At 37.9% G+C, this 20179-nt stretch overlaps 1 protein-coding gene across 1 annotated transcript in view; it reads left to right on the top strand.

Moving 5' to 3' along the window:
• Fabp5 (fatty acid binding protein 5) overlaps positions 1-20179 on the top strand; it is a 143406-nt gene that overhangs the window by 98880 nt on the left and 24347 nt on the right. The window lies entirely within an intron of this gene.

The raw sequence follows: 20179 nt of genomic DNA, 5'->3' as shown, positions 1-20179 counted from the left end.
CATCAAGCCCAGTACAAAAAAAAAAAGAAAAAAAAAAAAAGACTGCCTCAAAGAAGGGGAGCAAAAAGGTGCTGTTTCTAGAAGGGAAGGCAAGTATTCTTGGTCAATTTTACTATTTTGTTCATTGAACATACAATATTATCAGAGTTTAATAAATTTACTCTTTAACATTGACCTTCTTTTAAGGTCCTACACTTATCACTGTCAAGGTAGTATAATTCTTGGGGTTGGAGACAGAATATAGAGAGTGTAGAATAGAATCTGAGTTCCTTACACTGCCTTAGGAAATCTTGCCTAGTTCACTTGATGAATGTTCTTTCTTCCTACCCTAGAATCTGGCACAGTATCCTCCTTTCTGTTCCTCAGGCTTAGTTCAACCTAGAATACTTGCATTTGCTCTGTGTATTTATATGTATACGTGTGTGTACAGACACGCTTGTGAATGTGCATGCCTACAACATGTTTCCTCTTCATTGATGAACTAGGTATCTCCTGACCCCACTAAAAACTAAGCTCCATGAAAATAACACCTCATCTTTCATGTTCCTAGCTATATACCCACTGCCTAAAATATTTCTCAGTACCTAGTAGAAGCTCAGTAAATACATATTAAATATAGTTAAGGCAGAAGCTCCCACACATTTGATAGTTTCTCTTCTCTATCCTAGAGATTCCAAGTTCTGACTTCCAAATCCCAAATGCAGTCTGAGATATTCCAAATTTAGACTTCAGGAACTACAGAACGATACAACTTTAGCAGGTAATATTTAGCTAGGAGATACTTTTACATCCTTGTGTCCACCAGCAAGGTAGACAAAGGGTATAATCGGAGAGCCTCTGCCAGAGGGATTCAGGACTGTGAATGTTAATTTTCTACTGACATCTTTTCAACATTGGCATTCCTGAGGGAGAAGTGCGTGTAGGAAACAGAATGAACAGCTGAAGACAGCTTTATTATGAGTGCGGACAGAACCTCAGATTCCATGAAAGTTTGCGTAAAAGGCACTAAAGCAAGGGGCTCACGATCTGTGATGTATGTGCAGGAGGTGGCACCATTTGACATCTTTATGCTGTCAGGGCTAGGCTTTAAGAATCTTATTCTCTGGCCAAAAGAATTACACAAATGCTGGTGACCATCTGAAAAGCAGAGACGAGGCATTGGCTCTAGGTTCTTCTGTATGGAAGAGACCCCTTTGTTTTTTACTATTTCAGACACATGGATTTAGGAGGAAACCACACCTAGTAAATATATATCCCTATATAAGGTGGGGCAGAGTTTTAAAAAGTTAAACATATACTCTTGCTGACCAGAGAAGACCTAGCTACACCCACTCTGAGGAATTTGCCCACAATAAATGAAAACACATGTGCGTACAAAGCTTTCTATTTAATGTATCTAGCAGCTTTACTCACTATAGTTATGAACTGAACATAAGAACATGTTTCCTGATGGCTATTGGGTAAACACAATGTAATATATCCACACAATGAAATATTGCTCAGCAATTAAGAAACTCCACCGATACATACAATATCGCGTCTGAATCCTGCAAGTGTCACATCGAATGAAAGAAGCCATGCAGAAAAGACTACGTGGTATATGGTGTTATTTAGGACATTCTAGGGAGAGAAGAACAGTAGTCACCGATAGCAGAGTCTTTATTCAAAGGAGCTGGGAGGGAGGAAGAACATTGCATGAGAGAATGTGCAAAGTCTGGAGTCAGGGAAAATGTTCGCGATAGTTGTTGATACACAACCGTACACATTTGTCAAAACTCACAGAAGCGGACTCTTAAAACTGGTGAATTTTATTTTGTATTGATCACATATCAACACTTGCTTATCTATATGAATATACATATGCACATATCCATGTTAACATTTATATATTTCCCACAAACTCGAGGAACTCGAGGCAGGGGTATTAGAGGTTTTTTTCTTTTGAAGAACAGGGAAGAAGGGAAGAAGGTAGGGTGTTTTGTTCCCATTAAATAGAACAGCCTGTGGGCCATGTTCTGGCAAAATTACAATGGGGAACATACTTTCTGTTTCACGCCACACGGCTCTGAATGGCTCTTTCATACTTTTGGAACTACACATTCTTCTTTGTGTTCATTATCAACATGTTTTCTGCCTGGAATTGTGTTGCTGTTCTGTTAAACAAGACTGGGGGATGGGCAAGAGCGCTGATAGGGAGAGAGGAGCGGAGGGTTAGCCTCTTTCTAAGAAACAGAAAAGCACAGTCTAGGATTTCATGGTTTCTGTGCGCAAGTTGGACTGGAAGTTGATATGAGTCAGCCTGAAGCATCTCTTACACATCTCTTCATTTTTACAAAGGCTGCAAAGTATAGTAATTTGGATAGAGCTTGTTGGTTTTTTTTTTCCTCATTGAGTGTATTGGTACATTTTAGGGATACAGTACAGTTACATTCATCATTGGGATCTTGTACCTTTACATGACAGGTCTTGCTTCTCATTTTTTCCCCTTGTGAGCTTGTGTTTTAAGTAGGGATTATAGGCATATTTCTTTTTTCCTTGTGCACCTCTGATTTGGGTAGGAGATCCCTCTGGCAGTGAATTTTGTCACAGTCACTGCTGCTTATTGATATGACTGTTTTAGGCTTTAGAACAAAATTTGCTTGAGTTTGGGCTTCTACCTAGGTGAAGAATTGAATCAAGTAAGACAGACACTAAAATCAGATCCTGATTCACAAATTCAGTTTTTGGACTGTTTCTCTCTGTCAAATAATGTACCTAAGATTTGTACCTGTGTCACATAAATTAAATGCAGTAGTTGAAAAGCCAACAGAATAAAGCAAAATATTAAAGCCAAACCAGGGAAAACACATAATGCTAAACCAGACCTTCTCTGGGGTAAGTACGACTGTCACTCAGCTTCTACTGGGTATTCATTCCCTAAAACAAGATGCACTATTCCAGATTTACTGTAGTGGATTTAGCTATGGCCACTTGAGACCAGAGCTCTTCCCTTGAATAAACCAGGATTATAGGCTCCTTTCATTTGAGCAGGAAGAAACGAGGAGACATATATCTTCTTTAGATTTTGTTGATTACGATTTTCAAGTATGTGGAAAACTATTTTGAATATATATTTGTGATTCCTGACTTTGAAAAATAAAGTCTCCCCGGAAAGCTGAACTATGTAAAGAATATTATTTCTAACCCAATTCATTCAGTTTTAAAGGAAATGGCTAAGTAACCTTTGGTAGAAGTCATGGCTTCCAAAGCTTGACCGCACCCTGCACCAGCTCTCTCCAAGCTGGGCAAGCTCTGCCATCTAGTGACTGCCTTCTTGAACTACATCAGTGGCACCTTCCTTGGCTCAAACCCTGAGAATTAATTTTAATGTCATGTGGTTAGTTTTAGCCTTCTTGTCCTTTCATTCCTATCTAACATTTGTGTAATTTTAGGAAAACTAACACTTCTGTGACTCAGCTTATTGACCTGTACAATGGGAATATGGACCTCTCTGTTATAGTTTCCTAGAGGCTCATGTGAAATCATGTATAGAAAACACTTAGCAAAATGCTTGGCATGGATAAATCCTGAAAAAAGATTCAGCATTGTTATATTTATAATGTGGCTATTATTATGCAAATTCAGAACTGAAAAACAATAGTCCAAAGCCTGGGAAATCAAGTTATGGGTATATACTATCAGAATAAATTAAGATTGTAATATTTACAGCTTGGAAGAAGATCAAGTTTATTTAGGCTTTTTGTGTACACTGCCAACAGATGCATTATTAGAATTGCACTTGCCTTGTTCCAAGTCTCTCCCTACCTTACACTGAATGTTCCACCACAGCAGAAAGCCCTGCGCATTTTAATGTCTTTCTTGGTCTTACCGAATTTTCTTCGTCACATTTTTACACTTCACAACTGTCACTCCCCACTTGAATGTCAGCTTACGTCCATGCTCTTCTAGTTCTATTAAACTGAGCTTCATTCCGTGCGACACTTTACTCACATCTTTGTTAGCGTGTGATAACGCGTGAGAGCATCAAGCGTGCCGTCGGGTAACTCAGTGGGAAGCACCTGCCGCGAGATGTCGTGCGAATCTTCCCTTTCCTGCCCCAACGCTTACTACGAAGACTTCACACAACAACGCTTCACTGATGCTTGCCGAATCAAAATAAGAGTTTACAAGACATCTTTCAGCAGAGCTTTCTCGTGTACACCGAACTAAGCTAGCTTAGAGATTTGGGATGACAGATCTGATTCATCAAAATAAGCTTTTGAATTAAAAATCGTCATACTTTCGTAACAACAATATATCCCACTAAAGACTATTTTAAAATTGTTAAAAAGAAATATTATGATTCTGCTACTGAAATATTAATAGTCAATGTCTATACATCATTTTTGTTACATGGTGGTGGTAGTGTCCTTTTACAATTGTATACACTGATTTTTAAATTTACTGTATTGTTAAAAATTTCCCATTATACTATATGCACATGAAGAACATGATTCTGAAAAAACAGAATCTCACCGAGTGCACCATCGTGCGCTTATCACAGTTATATTTTAGTCATTTAGCTTATTTTTTAATTCTTGGCTATTACATATAGCATCACAGAATAAATCTTTTGGCAGAAAAGTCTTCATTTGTTTAGGATTACTTGTTTTCAGGAGTCTCCAAAGTATAATTTCCACTACCTTTCTTACGATAGCAAGCTCTGATGACCCAGGAATCGGAACATTGTAGCAAACTGTGCTGGCATCTGAAAGCCCACCAGAAAATATTTTCTGATTTGTAGTGGCTCTAGGTCACCTTTATGAACTTGGGTTGCCTAGAATTATTGTAGATGTGAAGAAAGTCTTCAGAGGATAAGGCTGAATAGCCCTGGCGGGCATACCAGGTTCCCAAACCCTTCTTTGATACTGTCCCTTGATTTCCTTGTGTGTTCGTGTGTCTCAATGTATTGTTTTAAAAGTCACTGGCTTTACATCTTTCTTCCATAAAGAATGTTTCCTTTGATTCACAGCTTCATTCATTTATATATTTATTCATTCATTTTACAAATATTGAAGGACATTTACTCTAAATCAGGGACCATGTATTCACTACCCAGTGACTGATAAAACATATTTTACAGTTTAATTAGAAAACGACAACAAACAGTGAAAGGCCATATGGAACTTGCTTTGATAAAAATAAGATCTCCATGGCGCTGGGGATAAAATGGGAGAATTAATTCTATTTGGGTTTGCCAGGAAGGCTTCACAGAGGGGCTTATGTTTAATTGTTAAATGATGTTAAAAATTTAACAGATGAGCATCAGAAAATTTCAGGAAGTTTGACCAACAGTTCATGGGTGTGAAGGGGTTTGGAATGACAGGAAGATACAGTATGGAATTTTGGGGAGATGAAGAAAGGGCTTCCATAGAAGGAGGGAGCAGAAAACAATGCTGGAAAGATAGAATGAGACTAGATTATGAAGGTTCTTACATCTTATATGCCAAGTTAAGAAATGGGTATTTTATATTGAAACCTGTTACGAGCTGTTTAAAGTATTTTTTGCTAAGCAATGGTACCAAAATGATATCATTTAGTAATTGAGAGTACTCTGTCAGACAAGTTACTTAAACAAGTGTTTTACACGAGATGTTTTATTGACAACACTACGAGACAGTATAATGTATGTAGTTAAGAAATCTGTCAGTGGTCAATCAGAGATACATACTTGGGTGTTATTGACTTCAGAGCCTAAACCTCTTAACCATTGTGTTCTGTTGCTTCTTTGGAGACTTATTTTAGAAAGATTCCTTTGGAGTCAGGAGAGAAGGGGTTTACAGGAGGAGGGCAAGGGGGAGAGGGGGAGATATATCAGGGCCCATTTGGTAAGATGTTGCCAAGAGAGAGGTGGTCAAGACTAGATCAGGAGGTAATAATGAAGGCTGAGAGGTAGGAAAATAAACAGCTCTTGCTATAGCGCTTGCATAAATAGTATATTACTGCAGTTCTGGAAAATATAGGCAATTTTTACTAAACAGACTGAAAAATTCTCCATTTGTGGCTCTTTTTAGGGACAGTGTACCATAATGTTCCCAAGGAAAATTATCCACCTCTTCTGGGTCTTGGATAAAAATGTTTTCTTAAAACCTGGCATAATTGAGCTTTGAACTACAGGATTATCTTTAATATACAGAAATGGTGTTCCAGGGAAATGATTCAGCCATAATTCAAAGCATTGCTACATCTTAGGATACACAAAGATGCAAAAGATGAAATATCTTCACATAAAATGATTCCAGTCAAGAAAGTTCAATAAAGCGCAGTACAAAATGAACACAACAGCAACAAAATGTACTTAGACCTGCAGGTCCCAGGGAGGGTATTCTGGTTGTGGTATATAGGCAAAGTCCAGAGATGTTTTTTGGTGGAAGTTTGCTTTTAAATTTAACAAGAAGGTGACGGGGAGAATGATGAAGTCCAAGTAGGAAAAATAATATCAGGAAGCGGAGGAGGGCCACTGCTGGATCTGTGAGGAGAACAAACTACGATCCAGTTTAGTGGATATTTGTACGTGGGCACGCAATGGACAACTGCAGATTAGGGCAATGTGGCTGCTGTCCTCTCTGGAATAGTCACTCATAAAGTATAAATTATTGTCTTAGTCACTTTCTCTTTGCTGGAGCACAATATTCATCACCTATAACTTAAAGGAGGGGAGGTTTATTTTGGCTCACAGTTTCAAGCCCTGGTTGGCTTGCTCCAAAGAAGCAATGGCTCTGCAAGGGGACCTGGTGGAGGAAAAGTACTCATGTCACGGCGGCCAGGAAGGAAGGAGAGAAAGAAGAACAGGGAGGGGATTAAACCCTTCCAGGTGACACCCCTAGTGACCTGCCTCTTCCCTCCAGGCCCCCTTCGAACAACAAGTCAGCTCTACCAGCAGCAGATTCAGGCCCGTTCCAAAAGCCTCACCGATGAGTGCGTGAGGGCTTTGGTGGACCCTTACCTAGACCGTAATAATTCCCTAGATGGAGAAAAGTTGATTTTTATTGAGAATCACTGAGTCAGGTAATCCTTCTAGGCTCTTATATCTTAAATATCTGCACCGCTTCAATGGTGGACACCTAACATACAGCAGGCATTCAGAAAATGTCTGTTAAACAAGTGAATGGCTTCTTTCCTTGCCTCTATGTGTAGGATGAGAAGGAGATTTGCTTTTAAACAAGTACACATCTACCAGAGAAATAAAGTAATGGCTAAGCATCAACTCGAGGCAGAAAGGGCTCCATGACTATACTTGAGACAAATTACAAGCCCCTCCTTTTGGACCCCATTTCCTCATTTATAAAACAGGAGTGAAATTAGAATCTATCCAATACATTTGTGACATTAAAGAAATCTGGTATGGAAAGCCCTAAACAAATATAAGCTGCTAAACTGGAGATAGAATTCTAGTTCAGCAAGTGAAGCTGTTTTCTTAGGCTTTGGGCACCATTAAACCTCTCTGGAGATTATTCTGCTTTTTTCCCCACATCTATCGTCCTGTCTTTTTAGAAATGCATGAACCAGATACCCACAAAAATAAAAATCATCTCTTTTTCCTGCTCTAACTGATTTAAGCCCCTTTCTCCTGGCAGACTTCAGTGGGCACACATGCTGAGTGCCCGCTGGCTGTGTCCATGCATGCAGCCTGCTGCCCAGGCCATCTGGTCCTCCGCAGCGAGCCATATGGAAAGGAGGCCTCACTTCTTTGGAAAAGCCGAACTTGTTTCTTCAGTGGGTTCTCTGCTTGGCTGGGCTCCCCAGCTATATGGGATCAAGTACTGATGCAATCATAGCTTCCTGAGTCAATAATTTAAATTTTATTAAGAGAACTTTTAGATAATGCTTCTCACTCATGTTAAATAATGACCAAAAATTCCACTTCCAGCCTTGTGTCTGTGACACAAGATAATTCAGAAATCACGCTTCTGCCATTCTTTTCTGCACTGTTCCTGCTTGCTACAAAGGGACTAGAATTACATTTTCTTTCCTTCTGTCCTCTGATATTTTAAGCTGCTATTATCTCTCCTAAGCCTAGAACAGCAGGTACCGCCATGCTGAGATGATTAGTTCTTAACTTTTTCTGGTTATTAGCTGCATAGAAAATGACATGCAGAGTTCCAAGATACGGTTTGGCCCCTGCTGTGATAATCTCAGTGAGATTTACAAATACCAGGATGATTTCTAAGCTCTCCTTGAAACTCACAGTAAAAATGCTTGTTTCTTTAAAGTAGGAGCTTACGTTAAAACTTAATCAGTTTTTAAAAATAACTTTTGAGGCTTTTGTCTACATCGGTATGAGTGTAGTATTTCTTAAAGATATTAGCAAATTAGAAAATTTTAAAAAATGGAACAGAGTAAGAGCTTCCAATCCTAGTTGATTTTCACCAACACCAATGTTGTAGTCAGGGTTTTGCAAGGGAAACAGATTTAATACAGGTCACATAGTTTATAGGATTATTTTATGATATTTACCCAAAAAGTCAAATACAGAGGAGTGCAAGAGGTTAACGCATTCTAGAGGCACCAAGGGATCCAGCCAACTGCCCAGATCCCACAGCAACATCCTACACAAGCCCAGCTAAAGTCCTAGAATCCAAGGCAATGACCCCTATGAGTCTAGCCAGTGGCCTGGAGCCCACGGCAATGTCTCATGCTCATCCCTACTGATGATCTGCACCCTGAAGGCTCAAAGGCCAGCAGTAGAAGCCAGAAAACCTACACTGGTGAAGTGAAGGATTTGTGCCACCAGGCTGAGCGATCTTTGGGGCTAGAAAGTGATGCTCAACATGAAGATGAGGAAGTTTGCATCAGGAAAACCATTCGTAGCAAGCTTCTCCTAGAGAATAAACAGCCCACAGTCTTTCCCTCCAGTTCTCTTTTTATGGTTATTGGCAACAATCCTCAAGTGGATCGTCCATGCCACACTGATTCCGTTCAGCTGGGGGTTACAAGTTGACCATTAGTTAAACCACCACAACCAGAAAATGAAACAAGTCTTTGCAAGTGCTTTAATGTCTTTTCTTCCCTTGTCAGATTTTGTTTCCAGTGTGGCAACAAATCATGTATATTTAGCTCAGTGGTTCCACCGCCTACCATGCAAGTGCAAGGTCCCAAGTTTGACCCCTGGTTAAAAGAAAAAAAATGTGTTAAGATACCACAACTTAATTAAAGAATGTCAGCCCCCCCCCGAAGGTAAAAAGTCAACATGCTCTACAAAAGCCCACAAAGGAAGAAATAAACAACTTTCTTCCTCAGCATATAATAATATCCGTCTTCCATTCTTTTTCTTGAGTCATGATTCTACCTCCATTTTTAAAAAATAGCTATTTTTTTCTTCAATTATTTCCAGATCAGAGTCGACATGTTCATATTCCTGCTGGCTTTGTCTTTTCCACAGCTTTTAATGTATATTGCCATAAAATATAACTATTTAGGTCCGGTTTAATGAGCTCAGATCAAAAGTCCAATTCACTATGTGTTGTTCCTTGTATGCCCAGTTACAGGCACAATGGCAGGACCTAGTAGGTATATGATTAATGCATTTGTACTGAAAGAAAACTCAAATGTTTTCCTGGTTCTCAACATTTTGTGATTAGGCACACTAAAGTTCTTAAATTTTTTGTGGCCCATTTTGAAGGACTAACAAAGCAAAAGCTAAACAAGTCAGCAAAAATGACAACAGATAGCTAATATTTTGCAGCTAATATTCAAGGGCCACAGTAAGCTCCCTGGGATGTCACAGACAGAAGATGCTCTACCCCATTCCCATCCTGGACTCCCTATAGTCTCTATCAACATTCTTCCAGCAGGTCCTCTGCTGGGCATCTTTCCAAAAGAATTAAAAGAATCATACCACAGTGATATATGTGCACCTATGTTTATAGCAGCACAGTTTGTAATAGTAAAAACTTGGAAACAGCCCATTTGCCCATCAGTTGGAGACTGGATAAAGAAGATGTGGTTTTTCTATAGAATGGAATACTACTCAGCCATAAAGAATGAGAAACTAGAGTCATTCATAGGAAAATGGATGCATATTGAGTTCATACTCTTAAGTGAAATAAGTAAGTCACACGTGTAAATACCGAATAGTTTCTCTGGTATGAAAAGCTAACAGTGTAAATAAGATCCTAGTGCTATAATTGACAATGTGAAATAGGAAGAAAAGGCTAAAGGTGTAGGGGAAGTGGGAAGGATGGGGAAAGGAAATAAGGGAAAAGAAAAAATATAAGAAAATGAAAAAAATGAAAAAAATGTTTTTGTAAATGGGGAAGGGTGGAGGGGGTGAAGGGAGGGCAGGGGTATGGGAAAAAATGAGAACCAAGACCTGTCATGAAAAGGTACAAGAGCCCAATGATGATACTGTACTGTATACCTAAAAAGTACCAATAAACTCAATGAGAAAAACAAAACAAAACAAAACAACAACAACATTCTCCTTGCTGCAAGCCACTACCAATAATATGTAGTATAACTAAACACTGGGCCCAGTTATGCTGACTACATTATCTCCTGTCTACCTTTCAAACAAATAACCAACCTACACAGAATTTTACTGTTCACTATCAGGCAATTTGGGATACACCACATCTCAATTCTTAATGCCTTAGCATTGTGTTGCTTTGCCTTGCCCACGATCTTTGTGCACTCAAGAGGCAATATCCTCTTGGATTGCGCCCAACACTCTCCTTGGCACAGACCATTGGCTTACCTTTTACTTGCAGCCAGCGGTACTGCTATTGTTCACTGCATTATGTACAGAACTCTAGCAGGCAGCTGCCCTTGTACCAGTATGAATAGTTATAGCAGATGTGGAAGAAAAGCTGGGAAACTCATAAAGGGACACAGCCTTCCTCTGAGCCCACCGACTACAGAAGCTGGTTGGCAGGTGGAAAGAGGGATCAGCAGGCCTTTGAGGCCCCTTACCGTTGATCCCTCCTGGTTTCTTTCTCTTGTCCTTTGGTTTCTTCCCTCCCAAGGGGCAGGTCTAGATTTTTGAAAGCTTGAAACTTACACAATTTGGAAGTTCATTATGAATGATAATAAAAACTACAAATACAGAACTGTCTATAAAAATGAACATTTATATAGAATGATAGATTACAAATTTTTAAAAAGCTGACACATATTCCAAACATCACAAAATCTACAAAAATGACATAGTCTTTCAAATTAATTATGTACTTGATGCAGACATACAATACTTTCCTAATATTTTTGGCTATTTATTCTAATTTCATCTTTATATAACACATGATAAGATTTCAGGAAGTTGCCATTGTACACAAGCAGTGAAAACTTTTCACTTACAATGACAATACTCATTACCTGGGTTTCTATAAATGCCCCCTTTGTAGTAGTTTATTATGAATTTTATATTGTCTTACTCAATGTTGGTATTGCTTCTCAAATCAGCAAGAAATTTATATCTTTTTGCTGGATGTTTACATGATATGTTTCTTTTCATTAAGCTTCATTATCAAATCAAATAAAAACTTATTCATTATTTCTTTTCAAGATTTACCTATTCCTTTTAAATTAGTTTTGGCTTTGGTATATTCTGAAATTTAAAAAATAGAATTCACTTTAGATGTACAAATAATATTTTATCCTTATTGACCTTGATTCACAATATACTAATTTTTTTTATTGAGTTTATTGGTACATTTAGGGATACAGTACAGTTACATTCATTGTTGGGATCTTGTACCTCTACATGACAAGTCTTGATTCTCATTTTTTCCCCTTACCTCTGCCCTCCCTTCACCCCCTCCTCCCCTCCCCATCTACAAACACTTTATTTTCATCTTTTCATTCTCTCACATTTTTTTCTTTTCCCTTTTTGTTCTTCCCCTACGTATCACACCTTCCCTACATCTTTAGCTCCTTTCCTCCCATTTCTAAATGTCAGTAATCTTATTAGAATCTTATGCATTGTTGCAGAATATTCACACCAGGGAAACTATTCGGTATTTACACATGTGGGACTTATTTCACTTAGGAGTATAGATTCATTCATAGGAAAATGGATACATATTGAAGATATACTCACAATATACTAATTTTTAACCTGAACTTCTTTAGTATTTATTAATAAATAAATGTTAATATAATAAAGGAAAGTATTCTGCATATTCATCTGGTTTAGAGGCTATACCCCCATACTATTTTCTTAAAATATCTTCCTTCACTAGTTAGAAGGCATATGTAAGATTTGTCAACTTTTGGAATAAATTCATTATCTTATGATTGTTCTTTCAAGTCTTGAAAAATGTTCTTTTGATCCTTGAAGGGTAATTATTCCTATGCTCTCAGACTTGAATGGCTTTAAAATGCGCCTATTATCTCACATCCAGAGTCATTAAAGGATCATAGTGTTTAAAAAAATCCAAACTATATGTGCCTTCAAAATGTTCCATTACAAAGAATGTAAGTAAACAGAAAAGCATTGCAGTATTTGAAGTAGTTGACAATTTCAGGTTCTGTGAAGGGAATTTCTTCCTTTACGGAAAAGATTAGGTGGATGATCTGCCCCCTGCAAAATCCTGCAATTTATTAATGTTTCAAAGTGCACTTGTCTCCACTACTGCCTTAAGCTCGTCTCTATATTAAGTGCTTTCGTGCATTACTTCTTAGAGTCACGACTTGTGGAAATAATGACTTATTTTCACCTTACAGATGAAGAAGTGAGGCTTGAAAGTATACATTGCCAGCAAACTATTAAACCAGATTTCAAGCTTAGAAACTGAATCTAGGGCTCAGGCTCTTAATTACTACAAAGCACTTTCTATGATTGCTGTATTGATATTAGTGAAAATGGGATTTGAAAGGAGGAAATGTTTGCCCTGAAGTACTTGAAATATTTGCACAAGACTTCTCCTAGGGATTGTATGGCAAGAAAGAGAAATTTAGCAAAGCTGAAAGCTCCCCTGACCAACCTCTGCCATACTTGTTCCATGATTGAGTGGATTCTACCAGACATTTTCCTGCAGTGGAAGACATAGCTTTCAAGCTTTCACGCTGTCTTGCTGGCTACAGAACACAACTATAGACCAATTATTGGAAGGACCCTGGCTCCTTGAATACTGCCCCCCACTACTGTGACCTTGGTTAAACTGTTATCTCTCCAAGCTGCAGGTTCCTCAATTAGAGAGCTACACAAAGTGCAGATTAGGTCTCTGAGATTCTTTCTAGCTCCAAAGTTCTGTGAAGTTCAGTTACTGTGATACTTTAGGAAATAAGGCTCACTTAGCATCAAAGACATTTAGTCATCTTCATATACTGAAGTAATACCATTTAGCTATGGAGCCATGAACTCAGGAAAAATATATAATGAAAGACAAACTAAGTCATCTTCCTAATATGTTTTGTCATATGTAAGGTATGAGATGCTCTTAATACCACTAATAAGTTAATAATAATAATTATATCATCATACTTATTTATAGCAACTGGCTATATAATTTCTGTAAACTCAACATAGAAACTCAATTGTTATCTAAACCTAATTAAATATAAAAGCTCCTGACTTAGAATTATTAATGATAAGTTCATGATAAAGTGACAACATCACAAAGAATCAATGAAGTCAAAATTAAAGGAAAGAAATACTATTTTCTGCCCCCCCCATAAGGATGGAATGGAAGGGAAACTTGGCAAATTTTTTAAATGGAAAATTTGAAAATATATTTGGAATTTTGTATTCCCTTGGACCTGGTACATTTTATCTCCATTAATTTACCCTAAATAATCATACTTAAAAATTTAAAAAGTGGCTGAAAGATGTTAAAAGGCCTACATGAATGGGGAGACAATCCCCTATTAAGATGTCCATAATATCTACCTCTACAGAGTCAGAGAAATTTTTATCAAAATTTCAAAGGATTTCTTTTTCAGAAATGAAAAAGTATATCAAATTCACGTGAAACCGGGAAGCGCCTCAAACAACCAACATCAGCTTGAAAAAGAACGAAGAGTGTTCACACTTCCCCAGTTAAAACCTTACTCGAAGCCACAGTCATCGAAGTACAGTGGTTCTGCTGTAAGGATAGGTGCGCAGGTAAATCATAAAGACCAACGAGCAGAACTGAGAACCCAGAGATAAAGTATTCGCAGTTCGGTGCCTTCCTCCCTTCTGTCTTCCCCTTTCTCCTCTCCCTCTTTCACTTCAAAAGCCTTCCATTCTCCCCCCTTTCCCTTCTGTCTCTCTCCCCTCCCTCCACCCTCCTTTCTTCCCTTTCCTTCCCTCTCCTTTCTTCCTCCCTTTCTTTTTCTCCCTTTTTTCTTGTGTTGCTGGGATCAAGACCAGAGCCTTTGTGTGCACTAGACAATTGTTCTACTACTGAGATATAATCCTAATCCAACAATCTCTCTCCCCATCTTTCTTTCTTTCTTTCTTTCTTTCTTTCTTTCTTTCTTTCTTTCTTTCTTTCTTTCTTTCTTTCTTTCTTTCTTTCTTTCTTTCTTTCTTTCTTTTTTTCTTTCCTTCTTTCTTTTTTATGGTACTGGGGATCAGACTCAGGACCTTGTGCTTCCAAGGCAGGCTCAGAACCACTGAGCTAAATCCTAGGCCCAACAATTTCTTTTGACAAGAGTTCAAGGATCGACCATGGAATAAAGAATAATCTATTTGATAAATGGTGTTGTATAGTCACATGCTAAAGAATGATTTAGACTCCTTCTTTATACTATATTCAAAAATTAACTCAAAATTAATCAATAACCAAAATATAAGAGTTGAACCATAAAGCTCTTAAAAAACAAGGTTATGTTTTCATGAACTTGGATTAAGCATTAGATGCTTAGATACATCCACCCAAGTAAGAAAAGGAAAAAAAATAGATAAGTCGGACTTAATCAAAATTAAAAATTTTTGGGTATCAAAGGATATTATTAGGAAAGTGAAAAGACAATCTGTGGAATTTGAGAAACTATTTGCAAATCATATATCTGTTTAATCATCTATCATCCATAATACATAAAGAAATTACAATTCAACAATGAAAAGACAATCCAAGTAAAAAACAGCCAAAAAATTTAAAGAGATATTTTCCAAAGACGATAGATATACAGATGACTGACAAACATGTGAAAAGATGCTCAACATCACTAGTTGTTGCCAGACTTGGTGCCACATACCTATAATCCCAGCACTTGGGAGGCTGAGGCAGGAGGATAGCCTCAAGTTCAAGGCCAGCCTGGGCTACCGAGAGTTCAAACTCAGCCTAAATTACCTAGTGAGGATCGAGATCCTGTCTTAAGAAAACCAAAAACCAAAAGCATCACACTAGTTGTTAAGGAAATGGTAATTAATATCACAATTCAGTAATTCTTCACATACACAAAGATGGATATAAGAAAAGAAAAATAAGTGCTAGCAAGAATGTAAAGAAATCGCTACCTTTGTGTTTTAACAATTCCTCAAAGAGTTAAACAGAATTAGCATAGATCTCACAATTCCACTGCTCAGATGTACACAGAAAGAACTGGAAACTTGTTATTCAAAGAAGTCCATGTCCATGATGTTTACAGCAGCACTATTTATAACCAAAAGGTGGAAACAGCTAAAATCTATCAATAGATTAATGGATGAACAAATTCTGATCTATCTATACAATGAAATTTAGTCATAGAAAGGAATGAAGTAATGCATGTTCTAATGTGGGTGGACCTAAAAATATGCAAAGTCAGAGATGACACATATGTAATTTCATTTATATGACGTATACAAAATAGATGAGTTCAGGGAGACAGATGCATGTTGGTGATTGTTGGGGGCTGTGGGGAGAGAGAATGAGGAGAAACTTTTCAATGGCCAAAAGGTTTTACTTTGGAATTACGGAAATGTTGTGGTACTAGATAGAGGTGGCGATTGTACAATATTATCTGTACCAAATATCTGAGTTGCTCACTTTAAAATGGTAAATTTTATGTTATGGGAATTTTAGCTCAAATTATCTTCTACAAATAGCATTTTGCATGTAATGATGTGGTACAGGATTTCTTCTATTGTTTATCTATTTTTCTAAGCTTTATTGGCTTAAAAATTGGGAAAGCACTAGAAACAAAACAAAACTCCACAATTTAAAACCACATTTTAGGGCAGCTGAAAAAAAAATGTTTAAGAAACAGATGTTGATGCCTTTTTTTTTGTGGTAGAAAATGCATGTTTAAACACACAGTGTAATTTTTATCTCTGTTCACTAATAATTATTTTTTTCTATTTCTAAGAGCTCTTTCAAGTAAAACATAAAGGATAGCAGCAGAAAAGCACACAGACTTATTTTAGAACAAGTGCTGTTGGGGGACAGGAGATTGGGCAAGGGCCTGGGAGGCTCAGATGAAAAAGGTAAATTCAATCCAACTTTTAAAGCAGCAGCAACTATTCAGAGACTGAGAAATAAGTCCATGCCCAGCAGCACCTGCTTCCCTACTTGCTAAAGAATCGAGAGAAAGCAACACTTTGTTTTGCTCCTATCATAAAACTGCTCCCTGAAGAGTGTAGTCAGAGCCATTGAGTTTAGTTTTGAAAAAATTAGAGAAGCAATAAAGAAGGATTTGAACTTATCATTGCTTCTAATTTTCTTCTGTAATGAGTTTTGGGCTTAAATGTGTGTGCTGTTTGTCCTCGTTCCTTTAGGAAAATATAAGTAGCAGCAGAGCTCTCTCAGGAGCCATATTTCCTTTGCTCTGCTGAGGAAAACCACCCACATTCAGGCTGCTGACTCCAGTGGGGGCTTTTAAAAGAACATAGAAGGTGTTGTTGAAAAGAAAAGACCAGAGACTTTAATTTCTTTATATGAGCTACTTAACAGGAAAATACAAATAGCTAAGAAAATAATTAGATATTCCCAAGGGGAAGCAATGGTTTAAAGTGTTTCTCAAAGTATGGTTTATTATTTCCTGTCTCAAAATTTCTCAAATATTTGTTAAAACTATAAATACTAGGTCTAATCTTAACTACTGAAACAAACCATGGAGGCAAAGCAATATTTTAAAACTACAAGCATATATATATTTTAAACCAGAGGTCAATAACTAGATGTTGGGGACCAAGTCTGGCCCACTGCTTGTTTTAGTAAATAATGTTTTATTGGAACACAGCTATACTCAGTTGAAAAATGTTTTTGTGCTACAACGGCTGAGCTGAGCAGTTGTGACAGACACTGGCAGCCTGTGAAGCATAATATATTTACCTGGCCCTGAAGCAAAAGAGTTTGCCACCCCTGCCCAAAGCCAATAATAGCTCCCAAGCTCTAAAGGGCATGCAAATCCCTTAGACATCATTCAAAAAGTCCATCTTGATTCATTCAGCCTGAGGTGGGCCTGAGACCCTGGTCTTTACAGACTCCCAGGTGAAGATGATGTTGTCATTTGCAGATCTCATTCCAGCACAGCTGTCTAGAATAATGGTTCTCCAAAGATGAGCAATGTACCTTCCCGGTTCCAACACACACTTAGTGGATCAGAAACAACCCACATAATTTATGGAGACTTCACCTCCAGGTAATTCTGATGTATTCCAAAGCTTGAGAACAACTTGTGCAGACTATTCCTCTGAAAACTAAGACCTAACAACTGCTCTCTTTTCAGAAAGCCTGAAATGATAGGTTTATGCTGGACTCTAATTGTCAGTGGCTCTCCTAAAAACAGTACATGTTTGTTGATCATAAAATCAACAGGGAAGGAAACAGTATAAAACTGCATTTGAGAGTATATTGATTATTTTCCCTATGTCTTCGGTATAGTGGTTTCAAAGAAATAAAATTTCAAATATGTGTTCTTTGGTTTAATCTACTCTAATATTGTCTTTTGCAATGTCTTCCATTTTTGTGGCTGCTCAAAATAGCTTTAAATGTCGTGTCATTTCTGAAGTGGCCCACAGGAGGAGCTAGTGTTATAGTACTGATCCTTAAAGGGAGCTTTTCCTTATTGGCTGAATCAATGAGGAATGGTCACTTGATTAGCTGTTGAATAAAACGTTACATTATGGATTTATAGTTCTTACTCTCCATGTTATATACAACCCTTTTAATGCCCAAACATCTACATGATGTGTTCAAAGTGAATGTAACCTATAAGCAATTTAACTGCTGTCAATTCAACTGTACTTTATCTGTTCAAATAATATTGAAGATTCCCTCAGTTATAAAAGTACCAAACTTGATATTTTTGATGTAAAGATTTGAGAAGGAATGTTTACATAATTGTACAAATAAATCTATGGTACAGAACACAGTTTGATACCAAGACCGGCAGTCAATGCTGACATAGTTTCCTGGAAGCGGCTGTCCAAGTCCATGGTATGAGGAGGTACAAGGTATGCTGCAAGGAAGCGAGCCATGTAATGCTAATTTGTCAGCAGGAGAGACAGTGTTTAAAAATACAATGGAACTTTCCCCAGGAGTGAAGCACTAGTACACAGATGGCAAGTGGGCCACACGAGACCCCTGCCCTCAGCACCAGGAAGATTTAAATGGGTTTGCCCGGATTCAGAATGCGGCTTTGCTTATTTAATAATTAAAGCTAGCTGGGCATGGTGGCATACAGCTGTGATCCCAGGCCTTGGAAGGCTGAGGCAGGAGGAGCACTGTGAGTTCAAGTCTATTCTGGGCTACCTACTGAGTTCCAGAGAAACCTAAACTACATAGCTAGGCCCTGCCTCAACAAACAAACAAGCAAAACAACAAAAATAAAAATAATTAAAGCTAATGTTAATAATACAGTAAAAGGACTGAAAAAACCATACTGTATCAATTTGGTTTATGAAGGGAAATGATTTTATGGAACATTCTGTACAAGACGGGCCAAAGTACATTGTGCACGAGAAGCACTGAGCATTTGCTGATATAGGAAGAGATGAACAAAGAACTGAAGAACTGCAATGGCAAAATAAAGAGACAGCCAAGATGGAAGCAGGCTTTACCCACGCAAATAAACAAAACGACAAGTCAGAGAAACATCAGTAATCGCGGATCAGGGTTTGGACAGTATGTACATATAGAGGTATAAAAACCGTGGAAATGGTAATGATTAGCAATAAAGATGATGATATCTTGAATCTTAGCAAGAGAATTAGGAAGCCACTTGTGCTTAGGGGAGATGAGTTTCGAGAGACTCATCATTTTAATTTAGGTGGCACTGGAGGTGCTAGACTACCACCAGGTGGCGGTAAAGAAGATCATTCGTATTTCACTGTTGAGTCATAGAAGAGGTTTGAAGCAGAAGTAGAAGTTGGAGGTATTTTTATTTTCATGTTAGGATAGTTTAGGTATAGAACTGATGGTATATATTTAATCATGAATGTACCAATTGATTCAACAAGCATTCAGGATAGAGCTGGTGTGTTCTGGTCTATGGATAATGATGGCCAACATTTTTTGGAGTACTTCTTACATGATAGAACTACTTTTGATCTGGGAATAGATCAATGAGCTTAGATGAACCTTAGATCCTAGTGAGCAAAGATAGAAAATGAAATTAATAAATAAAATGCATGTAATTAGACTGTGATACAAAGAGAAAGAAAGTTGGAAAGTGGAGTAGAGAATGTTAAGGTTAGGAACTTTCAGTTTTAAACTGAGTGGTCAAAGAAGGCTACACAGAGAATGTAACATCTGAATGAAGACTAGAGCAGGTAAAGAAGCAAAGGTTCCTGGGAACTAATGTTCTAGGCAGAGCAGCAAACAACAGCAGGGATATAAGTTCAAAGGCCCTGGGGTAGGCATACTTGGAGCACTAGAGGAATGTCAAGCAGGCCAGTGTTCCTGCAGTAGGAGTAGAGTAGAAGGATGTGGTGTTAAGAAGGGAGCAGAGATGAACTCATGTTAGATTTATAGGCCGCTGAAAAAATTTTTGCTTTTACTAACAGCGGAATAAAGAACCTATTATAGTATTAGTAGAGGAAGGACATGATATAATAATATCACTGAGGCTTCCCACGGAGAAGAGAAAGGAGGAAGAGCAAAAGGTTAGGACTCTGGTCTGGAAAAGGAACAGTGGCATGAGGGATCAGGTTAACAGCAGAGCGGGTGGAGAACGGTGGTTATGTTCTGGCTATATCTTGAAAAGTAGATCCAACAAGACTTGGGGGTGGATTGTGGGGCGTGAGAGAAAAAGTAGAATAAAATATGACTGCAGTGCTTTTTACCCTGAG

Source organism: Fukomys damarensis, unplaced genomic scaffold, assembly GCF_012274545.1.
Source record: "Fukomys damarensis isolate Sample0158 unplaced genomic scaffold, DMR_v1.0_HiC HiC_scaffold_5, whole genome shotgun sequence".
NCBI lineage: Eukaryota > Metazoa > Chordata > Mammalia > Rodentia > Bathyergidae > Fukomys > Fukomys damarensis.
This window is presented reverse-complemented; position numbering and strand designations above follow the sequence as displayed.